Raw genomic sequence first — 19,085 nt, 5'->3', positions numbered from 1 at the left:
GGGCATGCCAGGTGGATCCCGGTCGGGCGCATGCGGGAGTCTGTCTGACTGTCTCTCCCTGTTTCCGGCTTCAGAAAAATACAGAAAAAAAAAAGAATAGGAATGAAAATGCTAAAAAAGGATAAAACTTTTAAAGTGCTAAAGGAAATTGTTTCTTAAACTAGGATTTTATACCCAGCCAATCTGTGCACCAAGAGTAAGGGAAGAGTCGACCTTCTCAGACTTTTAAGGACCCCAACAGAATAAAGGTAAAACCAGTGAGAAACAAGACATGGCATCCAAAAAGAGGGTGTCCAACTCAGTAGAGCAGAGAAATCACAGGATAACAACAGTGCTACAATTTGGACAAAACCTGGTTCAGTTCAGAGCAAGTGAACACAGTCCATGGGGTGAAGTTCTTTCAGCAAAACCTGAACCAAAAGATTGTATGATGCACTAGACAATTTGAAAAATAATATCGACAGACACTTGTGAGAGCATATGGAAATGAAACATAATGATAATTTCAGAGACAACAAAACAAATGAGAAGATGGTAACCTCAGGAAAAACAAAAGTTTATGTTAAAAAATGAGCTCTAGCCTGACCTGTGGTGGTGCAGTGGATAAAGCATCGACCTGGAACACTGAGGCTGCTGGTTCAAGACCCTGGGCTTGCCTGGTCAAGGCACATAGGGAGTTGATGCTTCCTGCTCCTCCCTTCTCTCTCTCTCTCTCTCTCTCTCTCTCTCTCTCTCTCTCTCTTTCTCTCTCTCTCTCCTCTCTAAAATGAATAAATTCTTTTAAAAAAAAATGAGCTCTAGTTGGCTCATTGGTAAACCATCTTTAGATAGTTTTAATAATGTAAATGCTGACTCATAACTGAAGAACAACAAATTGTGATATATTAGCAAAATGCAACTATGAAAGGGGGAGGGAAAGATGGGAGGAAGAATAACAGAACACTCTTAGCAGAAACCCAGTAGATAATGTCTGCAAGTGAGGATTCAACAACTAGAAAATGACCACCAAGATTTGAGGGAAATTGTCAGAAGAATCAATAAAAAATACTTTAAAAAATTTTTTAATTAAATAATGATAAAACACAGGCTCATCATCAAGGAAAAACCAGTCCAGTTGGCGAGCTAAGATACAAGCATGTAATAGGAAATGCAGTCAATTATATTGTAATAACTCTTTATGGTGTCAGATGAGTATTTGACTTTACCAGGGTAATCACTTTGTAAGTTATAGAAATGTCTAATCACTACATTCTAAACCTAAAATTAATATAATATTATAAATTGAAAATAAATTTTTGAGAGTCACAAGCATGTAAAAATAGAATAATAATAAAGGTTTCAATAGTAGTTTAAAGACAATAATAGATAATAACGCACCAAGTAATTTGACTACATAATTGACAAAGGACTATTGCCAGAGTCTGAGAGAAATGCTCAGTGCAGCTTCAAAATTATAGGGGAAGAGCCTGACCAGGCAGTGGCACAGTGGATAGAGCATCAGACTGGGATGCAGAGGACTCAGGTTCAAGACCCTGAGGTCGCCAGCTTGAGCACGGGCTCATCTGGTTTGAGCAGAGCTCACCAGCTCGGACTCAAGGTCGCTGGTTCAAGCAAGGGGTTACTCGGTCTGCTGTAGCCCCACAGTCAAGGCACATGTGAGAAAGCAATCAGTGAACAACTAAGGTGTCACAAAGAAAAACTGATGATTGATGCTTCTCGTCTCTCTCCATTCCTGTCTGTCTGTCCCTATCTATCCCTCTCTCTGACTCTCTCTCTGTCTCTGTAAATAAAAATTGAAAAAAAAATTTTTTAAAGATTATAAGGGAAGAGTAGAGAAGTGAGATCTGCCTGAGGATTCTTGGAAAAATAAAATTGTCTACTTGAAATTTGGGAGGGCAGTCCGAAGGCTCTTTAAGGGCAGAAACAAGGCAAGCTGTGGGATAGCGGGTGATGCGTTTCGACTGAAGCCTAACTGCCTATGTCCAAATTGAGTCCTGCAGGAGACATGCAGCCATCAGACCAGGAAAGGCAGTGAACACCAAGCTGTTGAAGGTCTAGGAAACCTGGATAAAAAGTTTGGACTTTATCTGCAGACAGTGGTCCCCAAGAAATGCATGTCCACCACGAAAGGGCACAAAATAGGAGGCAACAACCACATATCATGCCTTTTCTTTGTAAGCATTAAATATAGACATTGATAGGCATGTCCTCACTCAGCTTCTCTGTCAGGTGCCAACGAGTGTGTGAGTTTATCCCGAGGTAATATGGGTGACAGAGAGGGGTTCTCCTCCCCATTTCTTCACTATTTATTGTCATGTTTTGCAGCAGAGGTGACTCATGTTTTAGCTTAATTAACCCTGAAAAAATGGACAAGTGGTTTAAAAAGATCCCTGAAAAGAAATGGAGGGGGGAAACATACTGCTAAAGCAAGCACAGACAAGCAAAAAGAAAATACAGAGCACACATATACCCACTCCTGCCTGCGGGAGAAGCAGCCATAATCAGATCACTGACAATGAGCTGGACAAAAATTTCTGAAGGACTGGGAAGATGCATTGTCATGGGGGTCTGTACCCACTGTGAGTAAAGGACAACCTCTCCCTATATGTAAAACACATCTTCAGATGGCAGCGAGTGACAGGATTGAGCATCATGACTAGCAAGACATCTAACAATAATTTCTCTTTCACTTAAACTCATCTTTTAAATTTTTTTCCTTAGTCACGTATTTCATCATGTACATGTGATGAGTGTGTCGGCATTTGTGAATTATTTATATAATATGTTAACTTTCCCCCTTTGATTATGTGTAGGATCAAAAGAGCTTTGAAGCCACTGCAGTAGATAGATGGTGATGGAGTTTCATAAGGTTTGGGAACTAGAAAACGTTGTGCTCAAAATTTGGCTGGAGGGAAAAGATATAATTAGTCCTATGGGGTGGGACTCCATGAATATTTACAACAGTACAGGCATGAAACTCTATTCAGCTAGATGAGATTAATCTATTACTCCTTGAATTGAAATGATGGAATACATTTGAGAAATTCCGCAAAGGATCAAGCAAAAGAGACAGTGGCTGGTTTAATAGAGGGCATTTGTCATTCCGCTATCTGCACAAATGGCTATCAACAGCATAAGCAAAGAAATTAGCGCTGGCTTTGTGAGTATATTGCTCTTTGTTTACCCCAAGATATGTGTCTGTAATTCTGCATAGAACCCTATTTTCAGGGTCACACAGGATTATGTCTCCAGGAGCACTTTCTTGATGCTCTTACCCAATTATTAATAATCTTCCTTTTTAGCCTCTCCCTGTGTTGAAGGTGCATTCACACTAAGTGGATGTTTAAGATATAATAAACACATAAACAATAGTGAGCGCTTCTGTAGCACTTAATGTGCTCCTGGTACTTTTCTAAGAACTTGACACACATTACCCCCCTAATCCTCACAAAAAAATCCTGAGTTGGTAAAATTATTAGACCCATTTCACAGATGAGAAAATTGAGGCCCAGAGAAGACAAAAAACCTTGCCCACAATTAATTAGTGAAGCTGGGTTCCAACCCAAAGAGTCTAGCTCCAAACCACACACTCTGATGTATAATTAGTATAATTAGTGTAATTGCTTTAAAACACCTTCACATGACTCACATTTCTTTTGAGATGTCAAACCCTTCAAAGCTATAAGTTTTCCAGGTGTTTTCTTCCAACTTTGAGCATCAGAAAAGGCTGATTTATTTTCTGTTGATTAGTAGAGAAAGAGAAGCCTTTGATTCTAGACATAGCTCATAAATTGAAAAATAATTGTGATGATTGAAATACACAAAATGTCTAAGATCAATGACCTAAAAGATGCAGTAAAATATTAACAGTTGGAAAACAACATTAAATGTAGGAATAATGACTGAATAGCACTGCATGAGAACTGTTTTGTTGATGTTGTTGTTGTTGTTTTTATAATTTTATTTTTTTAATGGGGTGACATCAATAAATCAGGATACATATATTCAAAGATAACAAGTCCAGGTTATCTTGTCATTCAATTATATTGCATACCCACCACCCAAAGTCAGATTGTCCTCTGTCACCTTCTATCTTGTTTTCTTTGTGCCTCTCCCCACCCCCTATCCCTCTCCCATTCCCCCCTCCCCCCAGTAACCACCACACTCTTATCAATGTCTCTTAGTTTCACTATTATGTCCCACCTACGTATGGAATAATACAGTTCCTGTTTTTTTCTGATTTACTTATTTCGCTTCGTATCATGTTATCAAGATCCCACCATTTTGCTGTAAATGTTCCAATGTCATCATTTCTTATGGCTGAGTAGTATTCCATAGTGTATATGTGCCACATCTTCTTTATCCAGTCATCTATTGATGGGCTTTTTGGTTGTTTCCATGTCCTGGCCACTGTGAACAATGCTGCAATAAACATGGGGCTGCATGTGTCTTTACGTATCAATGTTTCTGAGTTTTGGGGATATATACCCAGTAGAGGGATTGCTGGGTCATAAGGTAGTTCTATTTTCAGTTTTTTGAGGAACCACCATACTTTCTTCCATAATGGTTGTACTACTTTACATTCCCACCAACAGTGTATGAGGGTTCCTTTTTCTCCACAGCCTCTCCAACATTTGCTATTACCTGACTTGCTAATAACAGCTAATCGAACAGGTGTGAGGTGGTATCTCATTGCCGTTTTGATTTGCATTTCTCTAATAGCTAAAGAAGATGAGCATCTTTTCATATATCTGTTGGCCATTTGTATTTCTTCCTGGGAGAAGTGTCTATTCATATCCTTTTCCCATTTTTTTATTGGATTGTTTGTTTGTTTGTTGTTGAGTTTTATGAGTTCTTTGTATATTTTGGATATTAGGCCCTTATCTGAGCTGTTGTTTGAAAATATCATTTCCCATTTAGTTGGCTTTCTGTTTATTTTGTTATCAGTTTCTCTTGCTGAGCAAAAACTTCTTAGTCTGATGTAGTCCCATTCATTAATTTTTGCCTTCACTTCTCTTGCCATTGGAGTCAAATTCATAAAATGCTCTTTAAAACCCAGGTCCATGAGTTGAGTACCTATGTCTTCTTCTATGTACTTAATTGTTTCAGGTCTTATGTTTAGATCTTTGATCCATTTTGAGTTAATTTGTGTACAGGGGGAGAGACTGTAGTCCAGTTTCATTCTTTTGCATGTGGCTTTCCAGTTTTCCCAGCACCATTTATTGAAGAGGCTTTCTTTTCTCCATTGTGTGTTGTTGGCCCCTTTATCAAAAATTATTTGACTATATATATGTGGTTTTATTTCTGGGTTTTCTATTCTGTTCCATTGGTCTGAGTGTCTATTTTTCTGCCAATACCATGCTGTTTTGATTGTCGTGGCCCTATAATAGAGTTTGAAGTCAGGTATTGTTATGCCCCCAGCTTCATTCTTTTTCTTTAGGATTGCTTTGGCTATTCGGGGTTTTTTATAGTTCCATATAAATCTGATGATTTTTTACTCTATTTCTTTAAAAAATGTCATTGGAAGTTTGATGGGAATTGCATTAAATTTGTATATTGCTTTGGGTAATATAGCCATCTTGATTATATTTATTCTTCCTAGCCAAGAACAAGGTATATTCTTCCATCTCATTATATCTTTTTCGATTTCCCTTAACAATGGTTATAGTTTTCATTATATAAGTCCTTTACATTCTTTGTTATGTTTATTCCTAAGTATTTTATTTTTTTTGTTGCAATCGTGAAGGGGATTATTCTTTTGAGTTCCTTCTCAGTTGTTTCATTGTTGGCATATAGAAAGGCTATTGACTTCTGTATGTTAATTTTGTATCCTGCAACCTTACTGTATTGGCTTATTGTTTCTAGTAGTCTTTTTGTGGATTCTTTGGGGTTTTCGATGTATAGAATCATATCATCTGCAAAAAGTAATACCTTTACTTCTTCTTTTCCGATGCGGATGCCTTTTATTTCTTTGTCTTGTCTGATTGCTCTGGCTAGAACCTCTAGTACCACATTAAATAAGAGTGGAGAGAGTGGACAACCCTGTCTTGTTCCTGATTTAAGGGGGAAAGCCTTCAGTTTAGTGCCATTTAATATGATGTTAGCTGATGGTTTATCATATATGGCCTTTATCATGTTGAGATATTTTCCTTCTATACCCATTTTGTTGAGAGTCTTAAACATAAAATTGTGTTGTATTTTATCAAATGCCTTTTCTGCATCTATTGATAAGATCATGTGGTTTTTGTTCTTTGTTTTGTTGATATGGTGTATTACATTAACCGTTTTACGTATGTTGAACCATCCTTGAGATTCTGGGATGAATCCCACTTGATCATGATGTATTATTTTTTTAATATTTTGTTGTATTCAATTTGCTAGTATTTTGTTTAGTATTTTAGCATCTGTATTCATTAGAGATATTGGTCTGTAGTTTTCTTTTTTTGTGCCATCCTTGCCTGGTTTTGGTATGAGGGTTATGTTGGCCTCATAAAATGTGTTTGGAAGTATGGCTTCTTCAATTTTTTGGAAGACTTTGAGTAGAATAGGAACCAAGTCTTCTTTGAATGTTTGATAAAATTCGCTGGTATAACCGTCAGGGCCTGGACTTTTATTTTTGGGGAGGTTTTTAATGGTTTTTTCTATTTCTTCTCTACTGATAGGTCTGTTTAGGCTTTCTGCTTCTTCTTGACTCAGTCTAGGAAGGTTGTATTTTTCTAGGAATTTATCCATTTCTTCTAGGTTGTTGAATTTAGTGGCATAAAGTTTTTCATAGTATTCTACAATAATTCTTTGTATATCTACAGTGTCCGTGGTGATTTCTCCTCTTTCATTTTGGATTTTGTTTATGAGTTCTTTCTCTTTTTTCCTTGGTAAGTCTTGCCAAGGGTTTGTCAATTTTGTTGATCTTTTCAAAGAACCAGCTCCTTGTTCTATTAATTTTTTCTATAGTTTTTCTGTTCTCTAATTCATTTATTTCTGCTCTGATTTTTATTATCTCCTTTCTTTGGCTGGTTTTGGGTTGTCTTTGTTCTTCTTTTTCTAGTTCCTTAAGGTGGGAAGTTAAGTGGTTCACTTGGGCTCTCTCTTGTTTGTTCATATATGCCTGAAGCGATATGAACTTCCCTCTTATCACTGCTTTTGCTGCATCCCATAGATTCTGATATGTCGTATTGTCATTTTCATTAGTCTGTATATATCTTTTGATCTCTGCACTTATTTCTTCTTTGACCCATTCATTTTTTAAAAGTATGTTGTTTAGTTTCCACATTTTTGTGGGATTTTTTCCCTCTTTTTTGCAGTTGAATTCTAGTTTCAAGGCTTTATGATCAGAAAATATGCTTGGTACAACTTCAATTTTTCTGAATTTGCTGATGTTGTTTTTGTGGCCCAACATATGGTCAATTCTTGAGAATGATCCATGTACACTGGAGAAAAATGTATACTCAGTCACTTTGGGATGAAATGTCCTGTAGGTGTCTATCATATCCAGGTGCTCTAGTGTTTTGTTTAAGGCCACTATGTCTTTGTTGATTCTCTGTTTGGATGACCGATCTAGAGCCGTCAGCAGTATGATTGTATTTTTGTCAGTTTTTGTTTTAAGATCAATAAGTAGCTGTCTTATATATTTTGGTGCTCCTTGGTTTGGTGCATATATATTAAGAATTGTTATGTCTTCTTGATTCAGTGTCCCCTTAGCCATTATGAAATGGCCATTTTTGTCTCTGAGTACTTTTCCTGTCTTGTAGTCAGCATTATCCGATATGAGTATTACTACACCTGCTCTTTTTTGGATGTTATTTGCTTGGAGTATTGTTTTCCAGCCTTTCACTTTGAATTTGTTTTTATCCTTGTTACTTAGATGAGTTTCCTGTAGGCAGCATACAGTTGGATTTTCTTTTTTAATCCATTCTGCTACTCTGTGCCTTTTTATTGGTGAGTTTAATCCATTTACATTTAGTGTAATTATTGATACTTGTGAGTTCCCTATTGCCATTTTATATCTTGCTTTCTGTTAGTTTTGTGTCTTGAGAGAACTGTTTTAAATACAATTTTAGGATATTGAGATTATCTTAGTTTTTTGTGGCTACCTTAACAAATTACCACAAACTTGGTAGCTTAAAACAACATTATTTTGTCTCAGTTCTGAGACCAGAGGTTCAGAAACAAGGTGTTGGCAAGGCCATTTTTCCTGGAGGCTCTATTCTTCCTCCCCTCTTCCAGCTTCTGGTGGCTGTCATCATTCCCTGGCCTGTGGCCACATCAGTCCACTCTCTGCCTCCATCATCACATCACCTTCTCTCTGTGTTTCTCCCATGTGTGTCTTTTATAAGGACACGTCTTTGGAGTTAAAGCCCACTGTAATAATCCAGAACGAGCTCCCCATTTCAAGATCTATAACATAATATATAGGCAAAGTCCCTTTTTTCCAAATAAGGTAAATTCACTTGCTCTGGGGATTAGAATGTGGACCTATCTTTTGTGGGGGCCATCATTCCACTCACTACAGAGACACCATCAAAAACCAACAAACTGAGTTACAAAATTGAAATGTACAGCTAATTCAAAGGTTAGGAAGACAAAACAAAGCAAATTGAAAGAAACACGGCAATTGAAAAATACAAGAAAGAATATGCAACATACAGACTCTTAAAATGCAAAGAATGAGAGGCTGCATTGAATTACTATGCAAGTGTCAGGGACAGCCGACCATTCAGATATTGTGGCCCTTTTGGAACAACATTTGTGAAAATGGAAGTAAATTTAAAAAATAAATAAATAAAACAAATATGAGTACAATAAGGCCTTTACAGAAAGGATTAAAAGTTTGAACATGGCTAAGAGAAAGCTTTAAAAACAAAATAATAGATCCCAGCCTAGCAGGTGAAGGCTTTCAAGAAAGACTTCTGATGCTGCCTTTCTTGAGCTCATACGATTGCTGGCGGGTTCCGAGAGCAGTTCAGAGGTTGGAGGCAGGTGTAAAGATGAGTCCACCCAGGCCGAGAGGCGCGGCCATGTTCCAGGCCACTGTGTCGGGCTGTGTGAAGCACACAAGGTAGTGTCAGGTTCTCTAAAGACAATTTGAATGAATCTCTGCTTGTCCTTTGCTTCATTCGGGTGAATTAGTGACTTTGTATTATGGGGAAATCCACCTATGGGGTTTTAGGCTCATTCTGGCTCCACAGTTCTGTGAACTCCCTTTTTTCTTTTTAAACAATTTTTTGTTTGTTTGTTTGTTTTATTTATCCATTTTAGAGAGGAGAGAGAGAGAGGGAGAGATAGAGACAGGGGGGAGGAGCTGGAAGCATCAACTCCCATATGTGCCCTGACCAGGCAAACCCAGGGTTTTGAACCCGCGACCTCAGCATTTCCAGGTCGACGCTTTATCCACTGTGCCACCACAGGTCAGGCTGAACTCCCTTTTTGAGGGTGAGTGTGCCTGGGCATTGGAAGGCAATGTCAGGGGGTGCAGGAACCCTTCCTCCACGGCCTGGACGTGAGCAAGCACTTTCCCATCTGTCGGAACAACTCACAGACGGCTCTGCAAGGCAGTGGGAGGGTTTACCAGACAACCCTGTGCTTAGATCCTGGGTGTCCCCAAGGCTCTCTGAGGTCTGACAGTCTCACATGCCCTCCACAGCAAGCAGAGGTCAGCAGACAACAGGTTCTGTAGCCTGGAGTGCAAACTCTCTCTCAGGGTTTATCCCCCTTACACAATAATGGGGGGTGGGGGGGTTGAGTCCTAATTGTGAAGAAATAACACAGAGGAGGTGATCTCCAAATCACACAGGGACTGTCAGAGTTCAGCCGCAAAGCTCCCACATAGTCCCCGGAACCAGTCACAGACAGGCGCCCATTAAGGACAAACCTTTCCCTGTTTAACGATGAAATGGAAGATAAGAAAGGACAACCGTCTGTGTGTGCGTGTCTCTCTCTCTGTGGATGTATATATGTGTATAAAACACATTTTCCTTGGGAGAAATGTGTTTTCGTTATCTTTTGTATTAAATTGTTTTTTCTTTTATGAACTGATGGTGCTAGGTGACTTTAGTTTTATCCTGAATGAATTTATTTTCATTTGCCTTTACATGGAACTTTTTAAATTTTTTATTTTTTCCAAGACAGAGAGAGAGTCAGAGAGAGGGATAGACAGACAGGAACAGAGAGATGAGAAGCATCAATCATTAGTTTTTCGTTGCACATTGTGACACCTTAGTTGTTCATTGATTGCTTTCCAATATGTGCCTTGACCGCAGGCCTTCAGCAGACCGAGTAACCCCTTGCTCAAGCCAGAGACCTTGGGTCCAAGCTGGTGAGCTTTGCTCAAACCAGATGAGCCCACACTCAAGCTGGCGACCTCGGGGTCTTGAACCTGGATCCTCCGCATCCCAGTCCGACGCTCTATCCTCTGTGCCACCACCTGGTCAGGCTACATGGAACTTTTTTAAATTTTGATTTTTTAATCCTCCATTAAAATATTTTTTGCTTGTTTGTAAGATCTAAAAATCTGGGTGTTGCTACAATACCTCTGTATTTACTTTAGAGAAGCCTTTGACCCCCCCCCAAAGCTGTGCCCCCTAAGGACAGTCTTTACTGGAACTGCCGGGCTTGCCCCCCTGCAGTCTCCTGAAAGCTAAGAGCGAGGAAGTGTGGCCAGACCTTCACCTCCACCCTGATTATGGACCAGAATGAGAAGCAGTGTGCAGGGCAACTGGAGGTCCTGGTCTTAGCTCAACAAGTGGGGGGAAAAGTCACAGGCAGGACATCCTTATGCAAAGGAGCAAGAAGGTGGCCTTTATCTGGGACTTGCCATTTCCTCCCCACCCATTTGTCACAAGCTCTCTGGCACCAAATAGGTGTCAGACTCACTGAATGAATTCATTTCCTTATCCTGCTTTAAACTGTTTTAAATCATAATAATCCTAGTTCTAAAACTTCACTGTAGTCATGTTTTCAGCGTTCTAGTTTTCTGTATACATGCAGCACGTTGCCACCACAGTTCAATAGCCCATACGGTAACTTTCTTTTGTGCTCATTTTATTATATCTGTCTTCTCTCCCTTTCTTCCTAAATGAAAAAGAGGGGACGTGCAGAAAATTTGATGTGAACCATCAGAGGTATATAGATAGATTGATAGATAAATACACACACTATTCAGTCATGTGTTGAAGTAAACTTTATTTGGAAGAAAACAAGAAACAAAATATGGACCCACTTTAGAAAATAGTGAGTTTGTTAAAACACTTTCTTAGATTTCTGTAAAAATTGATAGAACACAAAAACTTTGTTCTGTATAGCCTCAAGATATCCACCAGAGGGCACTGCAATCAAATCATAGAAGAAGGAACTCAACTTTTACTTAAACGTGGGTAAACTCAGGTCATTTCCTTAATATTGTCAAAAGTGAATTATTTTCACAAAGTGAGAGGCCATTATACATTTTCACTTTTTGCTGAAGAAGAAAAGATCCATTTTCTGGCAGCAGAAGCTAAAAAGTAGCTGCCTTTTGGCATTCAGAGTTGACCCTATACTAAGGTCAATACACATGTGTTCAGGAAACCTGGACTCACTGGAGATGGTGAACCAAGCAGGTCAGGCCAGAGATAACATGTGGGTCTTGTAAATGTCACACTGCTGAATATGTCCTCCCTACCACCTTCACGCTTCCCTACCTCCCCTCCCCACACCCCCGCCTCTGCTGATAGTCATAGACAAGAAATTTTAGGTGACTCACGGAAGTTTTAAAAGAAGATTTAGAAGGGGAGGGCCTTGGATGTCATAATGCATCTGATATCACCAGCTGAGTCGGCTTAGTGGGGCCGAGTCTCCAGGGAGCCGCAGGACGCATGGCACAAGGTCAAGAGGAAGCCTTCACTGTGGCAGCAGCCAATGCAGAGGGCAGGGGAGGAAAAATGGGGTCGAGAACAGAAGGCTAGAAACCATATTCTGACCCATTTTTAAAAGAAACATTTGACTTTTGTATTAAAGTAGTTCCATTTCTTAAAAGCATTTGTTTGTTAAACAGAAAACAAATTGCTTGGACAGAGCGTTGGAGAACGGCTGAGGGGCCGGAGAGGGCATGGTAAGGACCCAGGAAGGAGCTGAGGCACTCACTCCGCACTGCAGACTGCAGCTCAGTCCCTGAGCCTCCCGCCTGTACCGTGAACAGCCTCCGCCGCCTTCCCCACTCAGGGGAGCTGCCAGAGCCTGGATCTCCCCGGCAAAGTGAGGATTTTTTTTTTCTTCACTTGGTTAGTGTTATGGGCTGAATAGTGCCCTTAACAAAATATATTGAAATCCCAACCTCCTTCTATGTGAAGATGAGTTTATTTGGAAAGGTCTTCCCAGATGTAATTAAGATGAGGTCATTAGGGTGGGCTTTAATCCAATAAGACTGTTGTACTTATAAGAAGAGGAAGTCTTGACACCAAGATGCTCAGGGAATGTGATGTGAGGACACAGGTAGAAACTGGGGTCATAAATCTACAAGCCAGGAGCACCAAGGATTGCCAAGAGCTACCAACGACTGGGGAACAATAGGACCAGACCCTCCCTCTGAGCCTGCAGAAAAAAAACTGCACACACCTTGATCCCAGACTTCCAGTGCCCAGAATTCTAAGCAAATCAATTTCTGTTTTTTTAAGCCACCCAGTTTGTGGTACTTTGTTACTGCATCCTTAGGGAATTCATCGTCATGACCAAATTCAGAAACAGGGTGGAATTCTGGGAATGGCGATGGAGAAATACTGACTAAAACACAAGGTTTTAAATAATTTATTTTGTTTTTCCCCTTCTCTCCCTTTTTCCTGTATGCTCAATATCATTATCCTAATGTTTTAAATGTGAAATATTAATTTTATCTTTAAATGCACAGCTCTTAGTGATTTCTAGAAACACAGTCATTTTTTTCCCCATCGCATTTTATGTCTCCTCAAATACCCCAAAATTTTATGGTCCCGTTGGCATTTTTAAAGCAGTTTGCTCCCTTGAGTTGTTCAAAGTATTAGATATAAATGTCCCTTATTCTTCAAGACATCTTAAAGGAAAATATATTTATTTTATTTTATTTACTTTAGAGAGAGAGGAAGGGGGAGTGAGAGAAGCATCAAGTCATTGTTCCATTTAGTTGTACACTCGTTGTTTTCTTCTCACATGTGCCCTGACCAGGGATCAAACCCACAACCTCTGACGCACCAAATTGATACATTTTCCACTGAGCCACCTAGCCAGGGTGAAAAGATTTTTTCTTTTTAATACAACTATTCTTTTAAACCTCAGGAAATATAGAACCAGGTTAATTATATTGCCCAAATTACACACCCTTTCAGGGATGTACAGGATTTGGGAGACAGATCTCCCAATTCCTCTTTCAATGTGTCTTTCAAATATCATGCGATTATATTTTGTTCCTAATTGTCTACCTCTAAGAGAAGAAAGAAGAATAAATAAATCCTCCAAAATTATGGTCAATCAAGAGTTGCCTTTTGAGTACCTTTTTCTTTACTTTGGATAGAAATGTCTCTGTTACTCTGGGAATTTATAAAACCTCAAACCAAATGGTACAAATACATAGTCATGTTCTAGTTTCCCAATTTCCACAAGAATGTTTCCTCTCTTCCTCCCCACTCCATTCTGAGAAAGAGTCACTCCATCTCTTGGGATGATAGGAAAGATCAGGCTGAAGCCAAGCCAAACCTTCTCCCCATCTTTCCTGGCTCCAAATGTCCCTGGGAAAAAAGATCCTGAGTTTGCTGACGCTGAGTGCCATGGTTATTCAAAATGCCTTATAGAACCCTCAGCCTGACTTTCTCCACCATCACCTTTCTGACCCCCAAAGAGGAGTCTCATCTTAAAGGTCTGGCTAATGCTTGGAAAAGAATTCTCATTCTTGCTGTGACTCAGCAGGTTTGAGATAGACTGGAATTTAAAAAAGTGCTAACAAATTTTTAAAAAAGAAAATCACAGAAACATAGCTGACTTTGTCCCACAGCCCATAGAATTTGTCCCGTTCCTAATCAGAGCATATGTCCCCCTGGTGTCCCAGCTCTGAGTCATTGCCATGTGAAAAGTGTCACCTCACTCCCATGCCAAACCACTTTCCTAGATCATTTGCCCTCTAGGATCGAATTCATTACTGGCCTAAGACCCATTCTCCAGATGAGAGGTTGATAATGAGATGCTTTATTTGTGCCTACAGTGGGCAATAGCGGGTGGTTTAGCCTCACAATGATCCTCATAATGGAAGAATTATGAAAATATAAGGATAGAATAAACATGATATTCGTACAAGATGAATGACATATACATCACCGCCTATGTAGATGGCAGTGAAAATCAGCCATCTGGCCAGGGTTGAAGGGTTCCAGGCTGTGCTACAAAAAGACAAGGACGTGATGGAGAAGAAGGGAGGGACACAGCAGGGAGGAGGAAGGGGGGTTTGGGGTATGGAGGTGGGGAGGTCATCATTAGAAGGTGGGATAGGCAGGCAGTGGAGTCACATGTCCTGAGTTATAGAAGGCAGATCTCTGGTAAGGAACAGGTTAGGTTGTAAAGTTCCAGGAACGTGGAAGTTTCTCCAAATGATGTTGGGATTTGGAAAGAAAAGAAAGCATGCCAAACATGATAGAGTTAACAACTATTGAGTTATACCAGAAATATGTCATTCACTTTATACGAATCTTCTCATAACATCCTCACAACAGCCCTATACTATAGGAAGTACTACTACTCACATTTTGTAGAAGAGCTAACAACATGAAAAACATGCAGTAACTTGGCCAGAGTCACACAAACTACTAAGTGTAAAGCAGAAATTAGAATCTAAGCCATCAAATATTTCAGCCAAGGTCTTGACACTATATGCACACACACACACACACACACACACACATTTACACATGTACATGCATGTCTTAATTACTTTGGAGAGGTGGGATGGAGCAGTCATTAGAAGATCCCATGGGGGACAGCAAGGAGGAAGGGATGGGGAAAAGAATCACAAAATGTCAAGGACTCAACAGAGAGGTGATATTTTCCAAAAGAAAGAACAGTAATAGAATGCAGCTGATTATTAACCATTGGTAGGATACTGAATTCCCAGCCCAGTTGGTGAAATGTGGAACAGTGAAAAACCAGGATGCTCTGAAGAGAGCCAGATTTCATTCAGGTTAGATTCTCCAAAGACTCTGAGAACACAGAGGAATTACCCACCATGGACCAAGGACCACAGACAGTCCAGTTAAAGGGTTACTACAGAAGCAGAAGAGGATCCAGGAGTCCTCAGAAAAGACCCACGGAGCAGATGCGTGAGTATAGAAGGAAACATTACCAGAGAGGCCAGAACTTGGGTGATTCCTGGAGATAACAGAATACCAGGCAAGATGGGACTCACCAGCCTCAAGGAGCCCCACAACTGTCCGCGTGTTTCCTGTCTTCTGGGCCTTCAAGCCACTGGCCTGTGGTCATCTGGTTGCTGCCCAGGTGGAAGGGAACTCTTTGGGGCCACAGATATGGTAAAGGAGGAAGGAGCTTGGCTTTGCCCAGCGGATGGCTAGGAGCTGCCAGTCCTTGCAGGAGAATTAGCTGGACTAGGAAGCTTACCCCTGGCGTGGCAGCGGGAAGGTAAATAATCTGCCTAATAGACATTCCTTTTTTCCACTGGAAAATCTGGAACAGAGAGCGGTTTGCTCTAAGTATGGCTGTAACTTCTGCTTGTCTGGAAGGGGTTGGGCAGGGAGTTACACAACAGAGCAAGACTTGTAGTAATTATTATGATTCAGAACCTCAAACCGAAACACCATAGCTTGGCCCCAGGTAAAGTCGAAATATGCGGCAGACACATGCCTGATCTCAAGGTCACTGGTTTCAGCCTATTTTTCTAATCTTCCGGTCAGATTTCTATTTGGAAACTATCTCAACCAGCCACTAACTGTATGTCAGAGGCTTTCTCAACCGTCTTGTACTCTTGCCATCTCTGACCCAGCCAGCCTGAAATATGTTGAAACAGTTTTTGAGTGTGTTTTTAGGATTCCAGGAAAACACACACACACAAAAAAAAAATCTCCGTAGAAAATGAGTTTGAACTAAATGTCATTCCTGCTTCTGCAGGCAGAGAATAGCCTGATACTAGAGCCATGATCGTTTGTCTTAGCTTCTGTTTCCTTTTCCTTTTTTCATTGTGGAAAGCTTCAAACATACACATCCAGCTTCAATGATTATCAACTCATTCTGGCCACTATATCCAATAAGCAATGTTTCTTTTAAAAAAAGAAAGAAAGAAAGAAAGAATTAAAACATTGCACAAAATTTGGAGTGTGTTCCCCACCCCCTCTATATTTCTTCTTACATTGGAACCCAAAATGAACTAGTTCTCAATACAAGTTACATACAATCTATTTTTGCAAACTCTTCCTAGATTCCAAATTCCAATTTCAGGTCGCAGGAATTAGGAGCCTCCTTAAAAAGGAATTTATCTCATCGTAACTTATTATTCTGTATGTGACTCTAAAACAAAACTGGTCATTTATGCCACGCTCACATTTTACGTGTTGGGGATTTTAACCACATGCTGCAAATTCCAGTAAGTAGCTTAAGAAATTTCCCAGCTAAAGAAACACTGGTGGTGGCAGGATTGGGGGCAGGGGGATTGGGCATGTTTCAGACCGGTTAAATAAAAAGAACCCATGGGAGATCATTTTAGGCTGAGTCAATCGAGACCCTTCTAGAAGGACCAGAACTATCTACTATTCTCTGGTCAGGAGGAGTTGGCCTATCTGTTAGGAGCTTTTCAAAGGTATTGTGATTTCCTTCCTTTACTCATTTCTTTTTTCTTCTTTTCCTTTTTCTTTTTTTTAAAAATTTATTTGTGTGTGTGCACACGCGTGTGTGCATGTGGTTTGGTTTTTGTTTTGTTTTGTAAAGAGCATGAGAGAATTTCTATCATCAATATGTAGCCATTACACAGTCACTCGTCAATATCTTCTGTTTTCTGTTGGCAGGTGAAAGTGAGAGGAAAACATATGAGTGGTAGATACCAAGTCTATCTAGTTCAAGACCTAGCCATGTTCTTTACTACCAGAGTCACTTGAAACTTCCCATTGTGGGATTTGGTGAACTCAAAGGACTGCCCCAAAATACTGACCACGGACATCACAGCAAATGAGGTCTGGCATGAAATTGCTGGGGGCCTGAAATCTTGGCTGAGGCATCTCCCCTTCCCATGTGTTTCTCTCTGGTACAAAATACTCAAGGAAGATATTTCACTAAAATAAATGCAGACCCACTGAGGACAAAGCACTCCATGGCTTTCACCTGCACGCACACACATGCACCATCCACAAATAGAAATAAGGAGACCCAATCTTTTGAGGTGTGAACATCCTGGCAAGCCCTTCACCATCCATCAAGCATCTTGGAATGGAAGAATTTCTTCAAGAACCCCAGGGTTGACCTACATCCACCTAGTCGGACGACTTATCTTGTTCTTGACCATCTGCGCAAGGGCAAGGGACAAGGCCACCCTTGGGAGAGTTAGAAGCCTAGGTTTTATTCTGCACACCATTGGGGTGGGCAAGTACCTGGAGTTCTAGAGCCTCATTTCTTCAGCTCCGATGTAAGATGAGGAAGCGGGACAGCTGACTTCTGAATGTCTGAAGACAGCTCTAGATATATAGTGAACTATGGACACGCAGGAGGGCTCAGCATCTGCCATGTCAACCCTCAGCTCCACGCATCTCAGCTGTGTGACCATGAGAGCATCACCTGTTATCTTCTACAAACTAGAGAGAGGAAGACCTTTGTTACAGGTTAGGATCAAATTCTTTAAACATATATAAAATGCCTTATGGAAGGTATAAAATGATTTATGGAATATGTCATAAGGCTCGAACTCTCCTTCCTAAAATGCTATGATTTCAAAAAATGCTATGAAGGAATATGGGAAGTCTGCCTTTCTGGAACACAACTAGATCAGTCAATCCAAAAATTTCCCACTCTAACTTATTACTCATTGGAGGACAAAGATTACACAAATCTGGGTCAGTACTACTGGAAAATACTCATGAGGTAAAAGTATCACACAGTCCCTGTCTTGCGTGAGATAGTTTACATTTTTCCCCCTTAGTTGTTCCAAGTCACTTAGAAATAAAAGAAATGGTATATGTAAAATCAAGCTGGGAAAGTGAAGCCTTTACAGAGTTTATATTACTAATTAAATTAAGGTTTCTAGCAGATCAAGGACAAATAACTGAGTTCAACAAAATATTTCCTTTGATCGCAAGATTTTTTTACTTCAAAGACTAGCCAGCAGGATTGTGCAGGAGGCTGCCAGGCCCCCCCTCCCCCTACACTGAGGGGCCCATGGTGAAAGAGCTTTCAAGGGCCTGCTTCAGAGCTGTGTGAACACCTGCAGTGGTTGGTCCTGCCCAGGCCAGACCAGGTGTGAGGGGTCTTAGGAGAAAATAAGTGAGCCAGTAGATGTGGGTTCAAGGCTGGGGTCTGCCCTTTACCCACATCCCTTGACCTCCTTTCTTGACCTCAGTCTTCATGTTCTCTCATGTGAAACGGGAGGATACTCCCGTTTATCTCACTGGTTTGACATATAGATAATATTGGGTCTTTGGTACACCAGATACTGAGGAAAAAAAATAAAGGAATAAAACCCCAGCAGGAAGGTATGAGAAGGTTTTTGTTTTTTTCTCTCAGGAAGATTTTTTCCTCCATTGTGTTTCTAGAACTTTCAGTAGTCGATGCTCCGTAATTCTGTGTGGAATGAGTGAAGGGGTAAATGAAGAGTGGAGTGAGGCATGGGCACCTCTCTTGGGTCACCCTACTCATTCTGCCATTGCAGCTCTGGCTCTACTCAACCTTAGGATATAGTGGAAAGAAATACCTGGGTTGGGGAGGGGGAGGGCAGTAGAGAAGGTTGGGGACAGGGTAAAAGGGCCACCCAGCAGCAAGGAAGGGGAAAGGAGATGGAAGGGGACTTCCCACAACACCTGCAAATGGGAGTCTGTGCTGCCCCAAAGTTGCGTGCTTTCATGGACAAGAAATTTTCAGTATCATCCCCCAAGTCCATGTTTACTTCT

At 40.5% G+C, this 19,085-nt stretch overlaps 1 protein-coding gene across 1 annotated transcript in view; it reads right to left on the bottom strand.

The window, feature by feature from the left end:
• Positions 1-15,639, bottom strand: part of BASP1 (brain abundant membrane attached signal protein 1) — a 77,907-nt gene extending 62,268 nt beyond the window's left edge. Inside the window, exon 1 of the mRNA XM_066244031.1 lies at positions 15,392-15,639. The gene's annotated coding sequence lies outside the window, so the exon portion shown is untranslated. The remainder of the gene's footprint in view (positions 1-15,391) is intronic.
• Positions 15,640-19,085: the final 3,446 nt, after the last annotated feature.

The sequence above is a fragment of the Saccopteryx bilineata genome, chromosome 1 (genome assembly GCF_036850765.1).
Source record: "Saccopteryx bilineata isolate mSacBil1 chromosome 1, mSacBil1_pri_phased_curated, whole genome shotgun sequence".
NCBI lineage: Eukaryota > Metazoa > Chordata > Mammalia > Chiroptera > Emballonuridae > Saccopteryx > Saccopteryx bilineata.
This window is presented reverse-complemented; position numbering and strand designations above follow the sequence as displayed.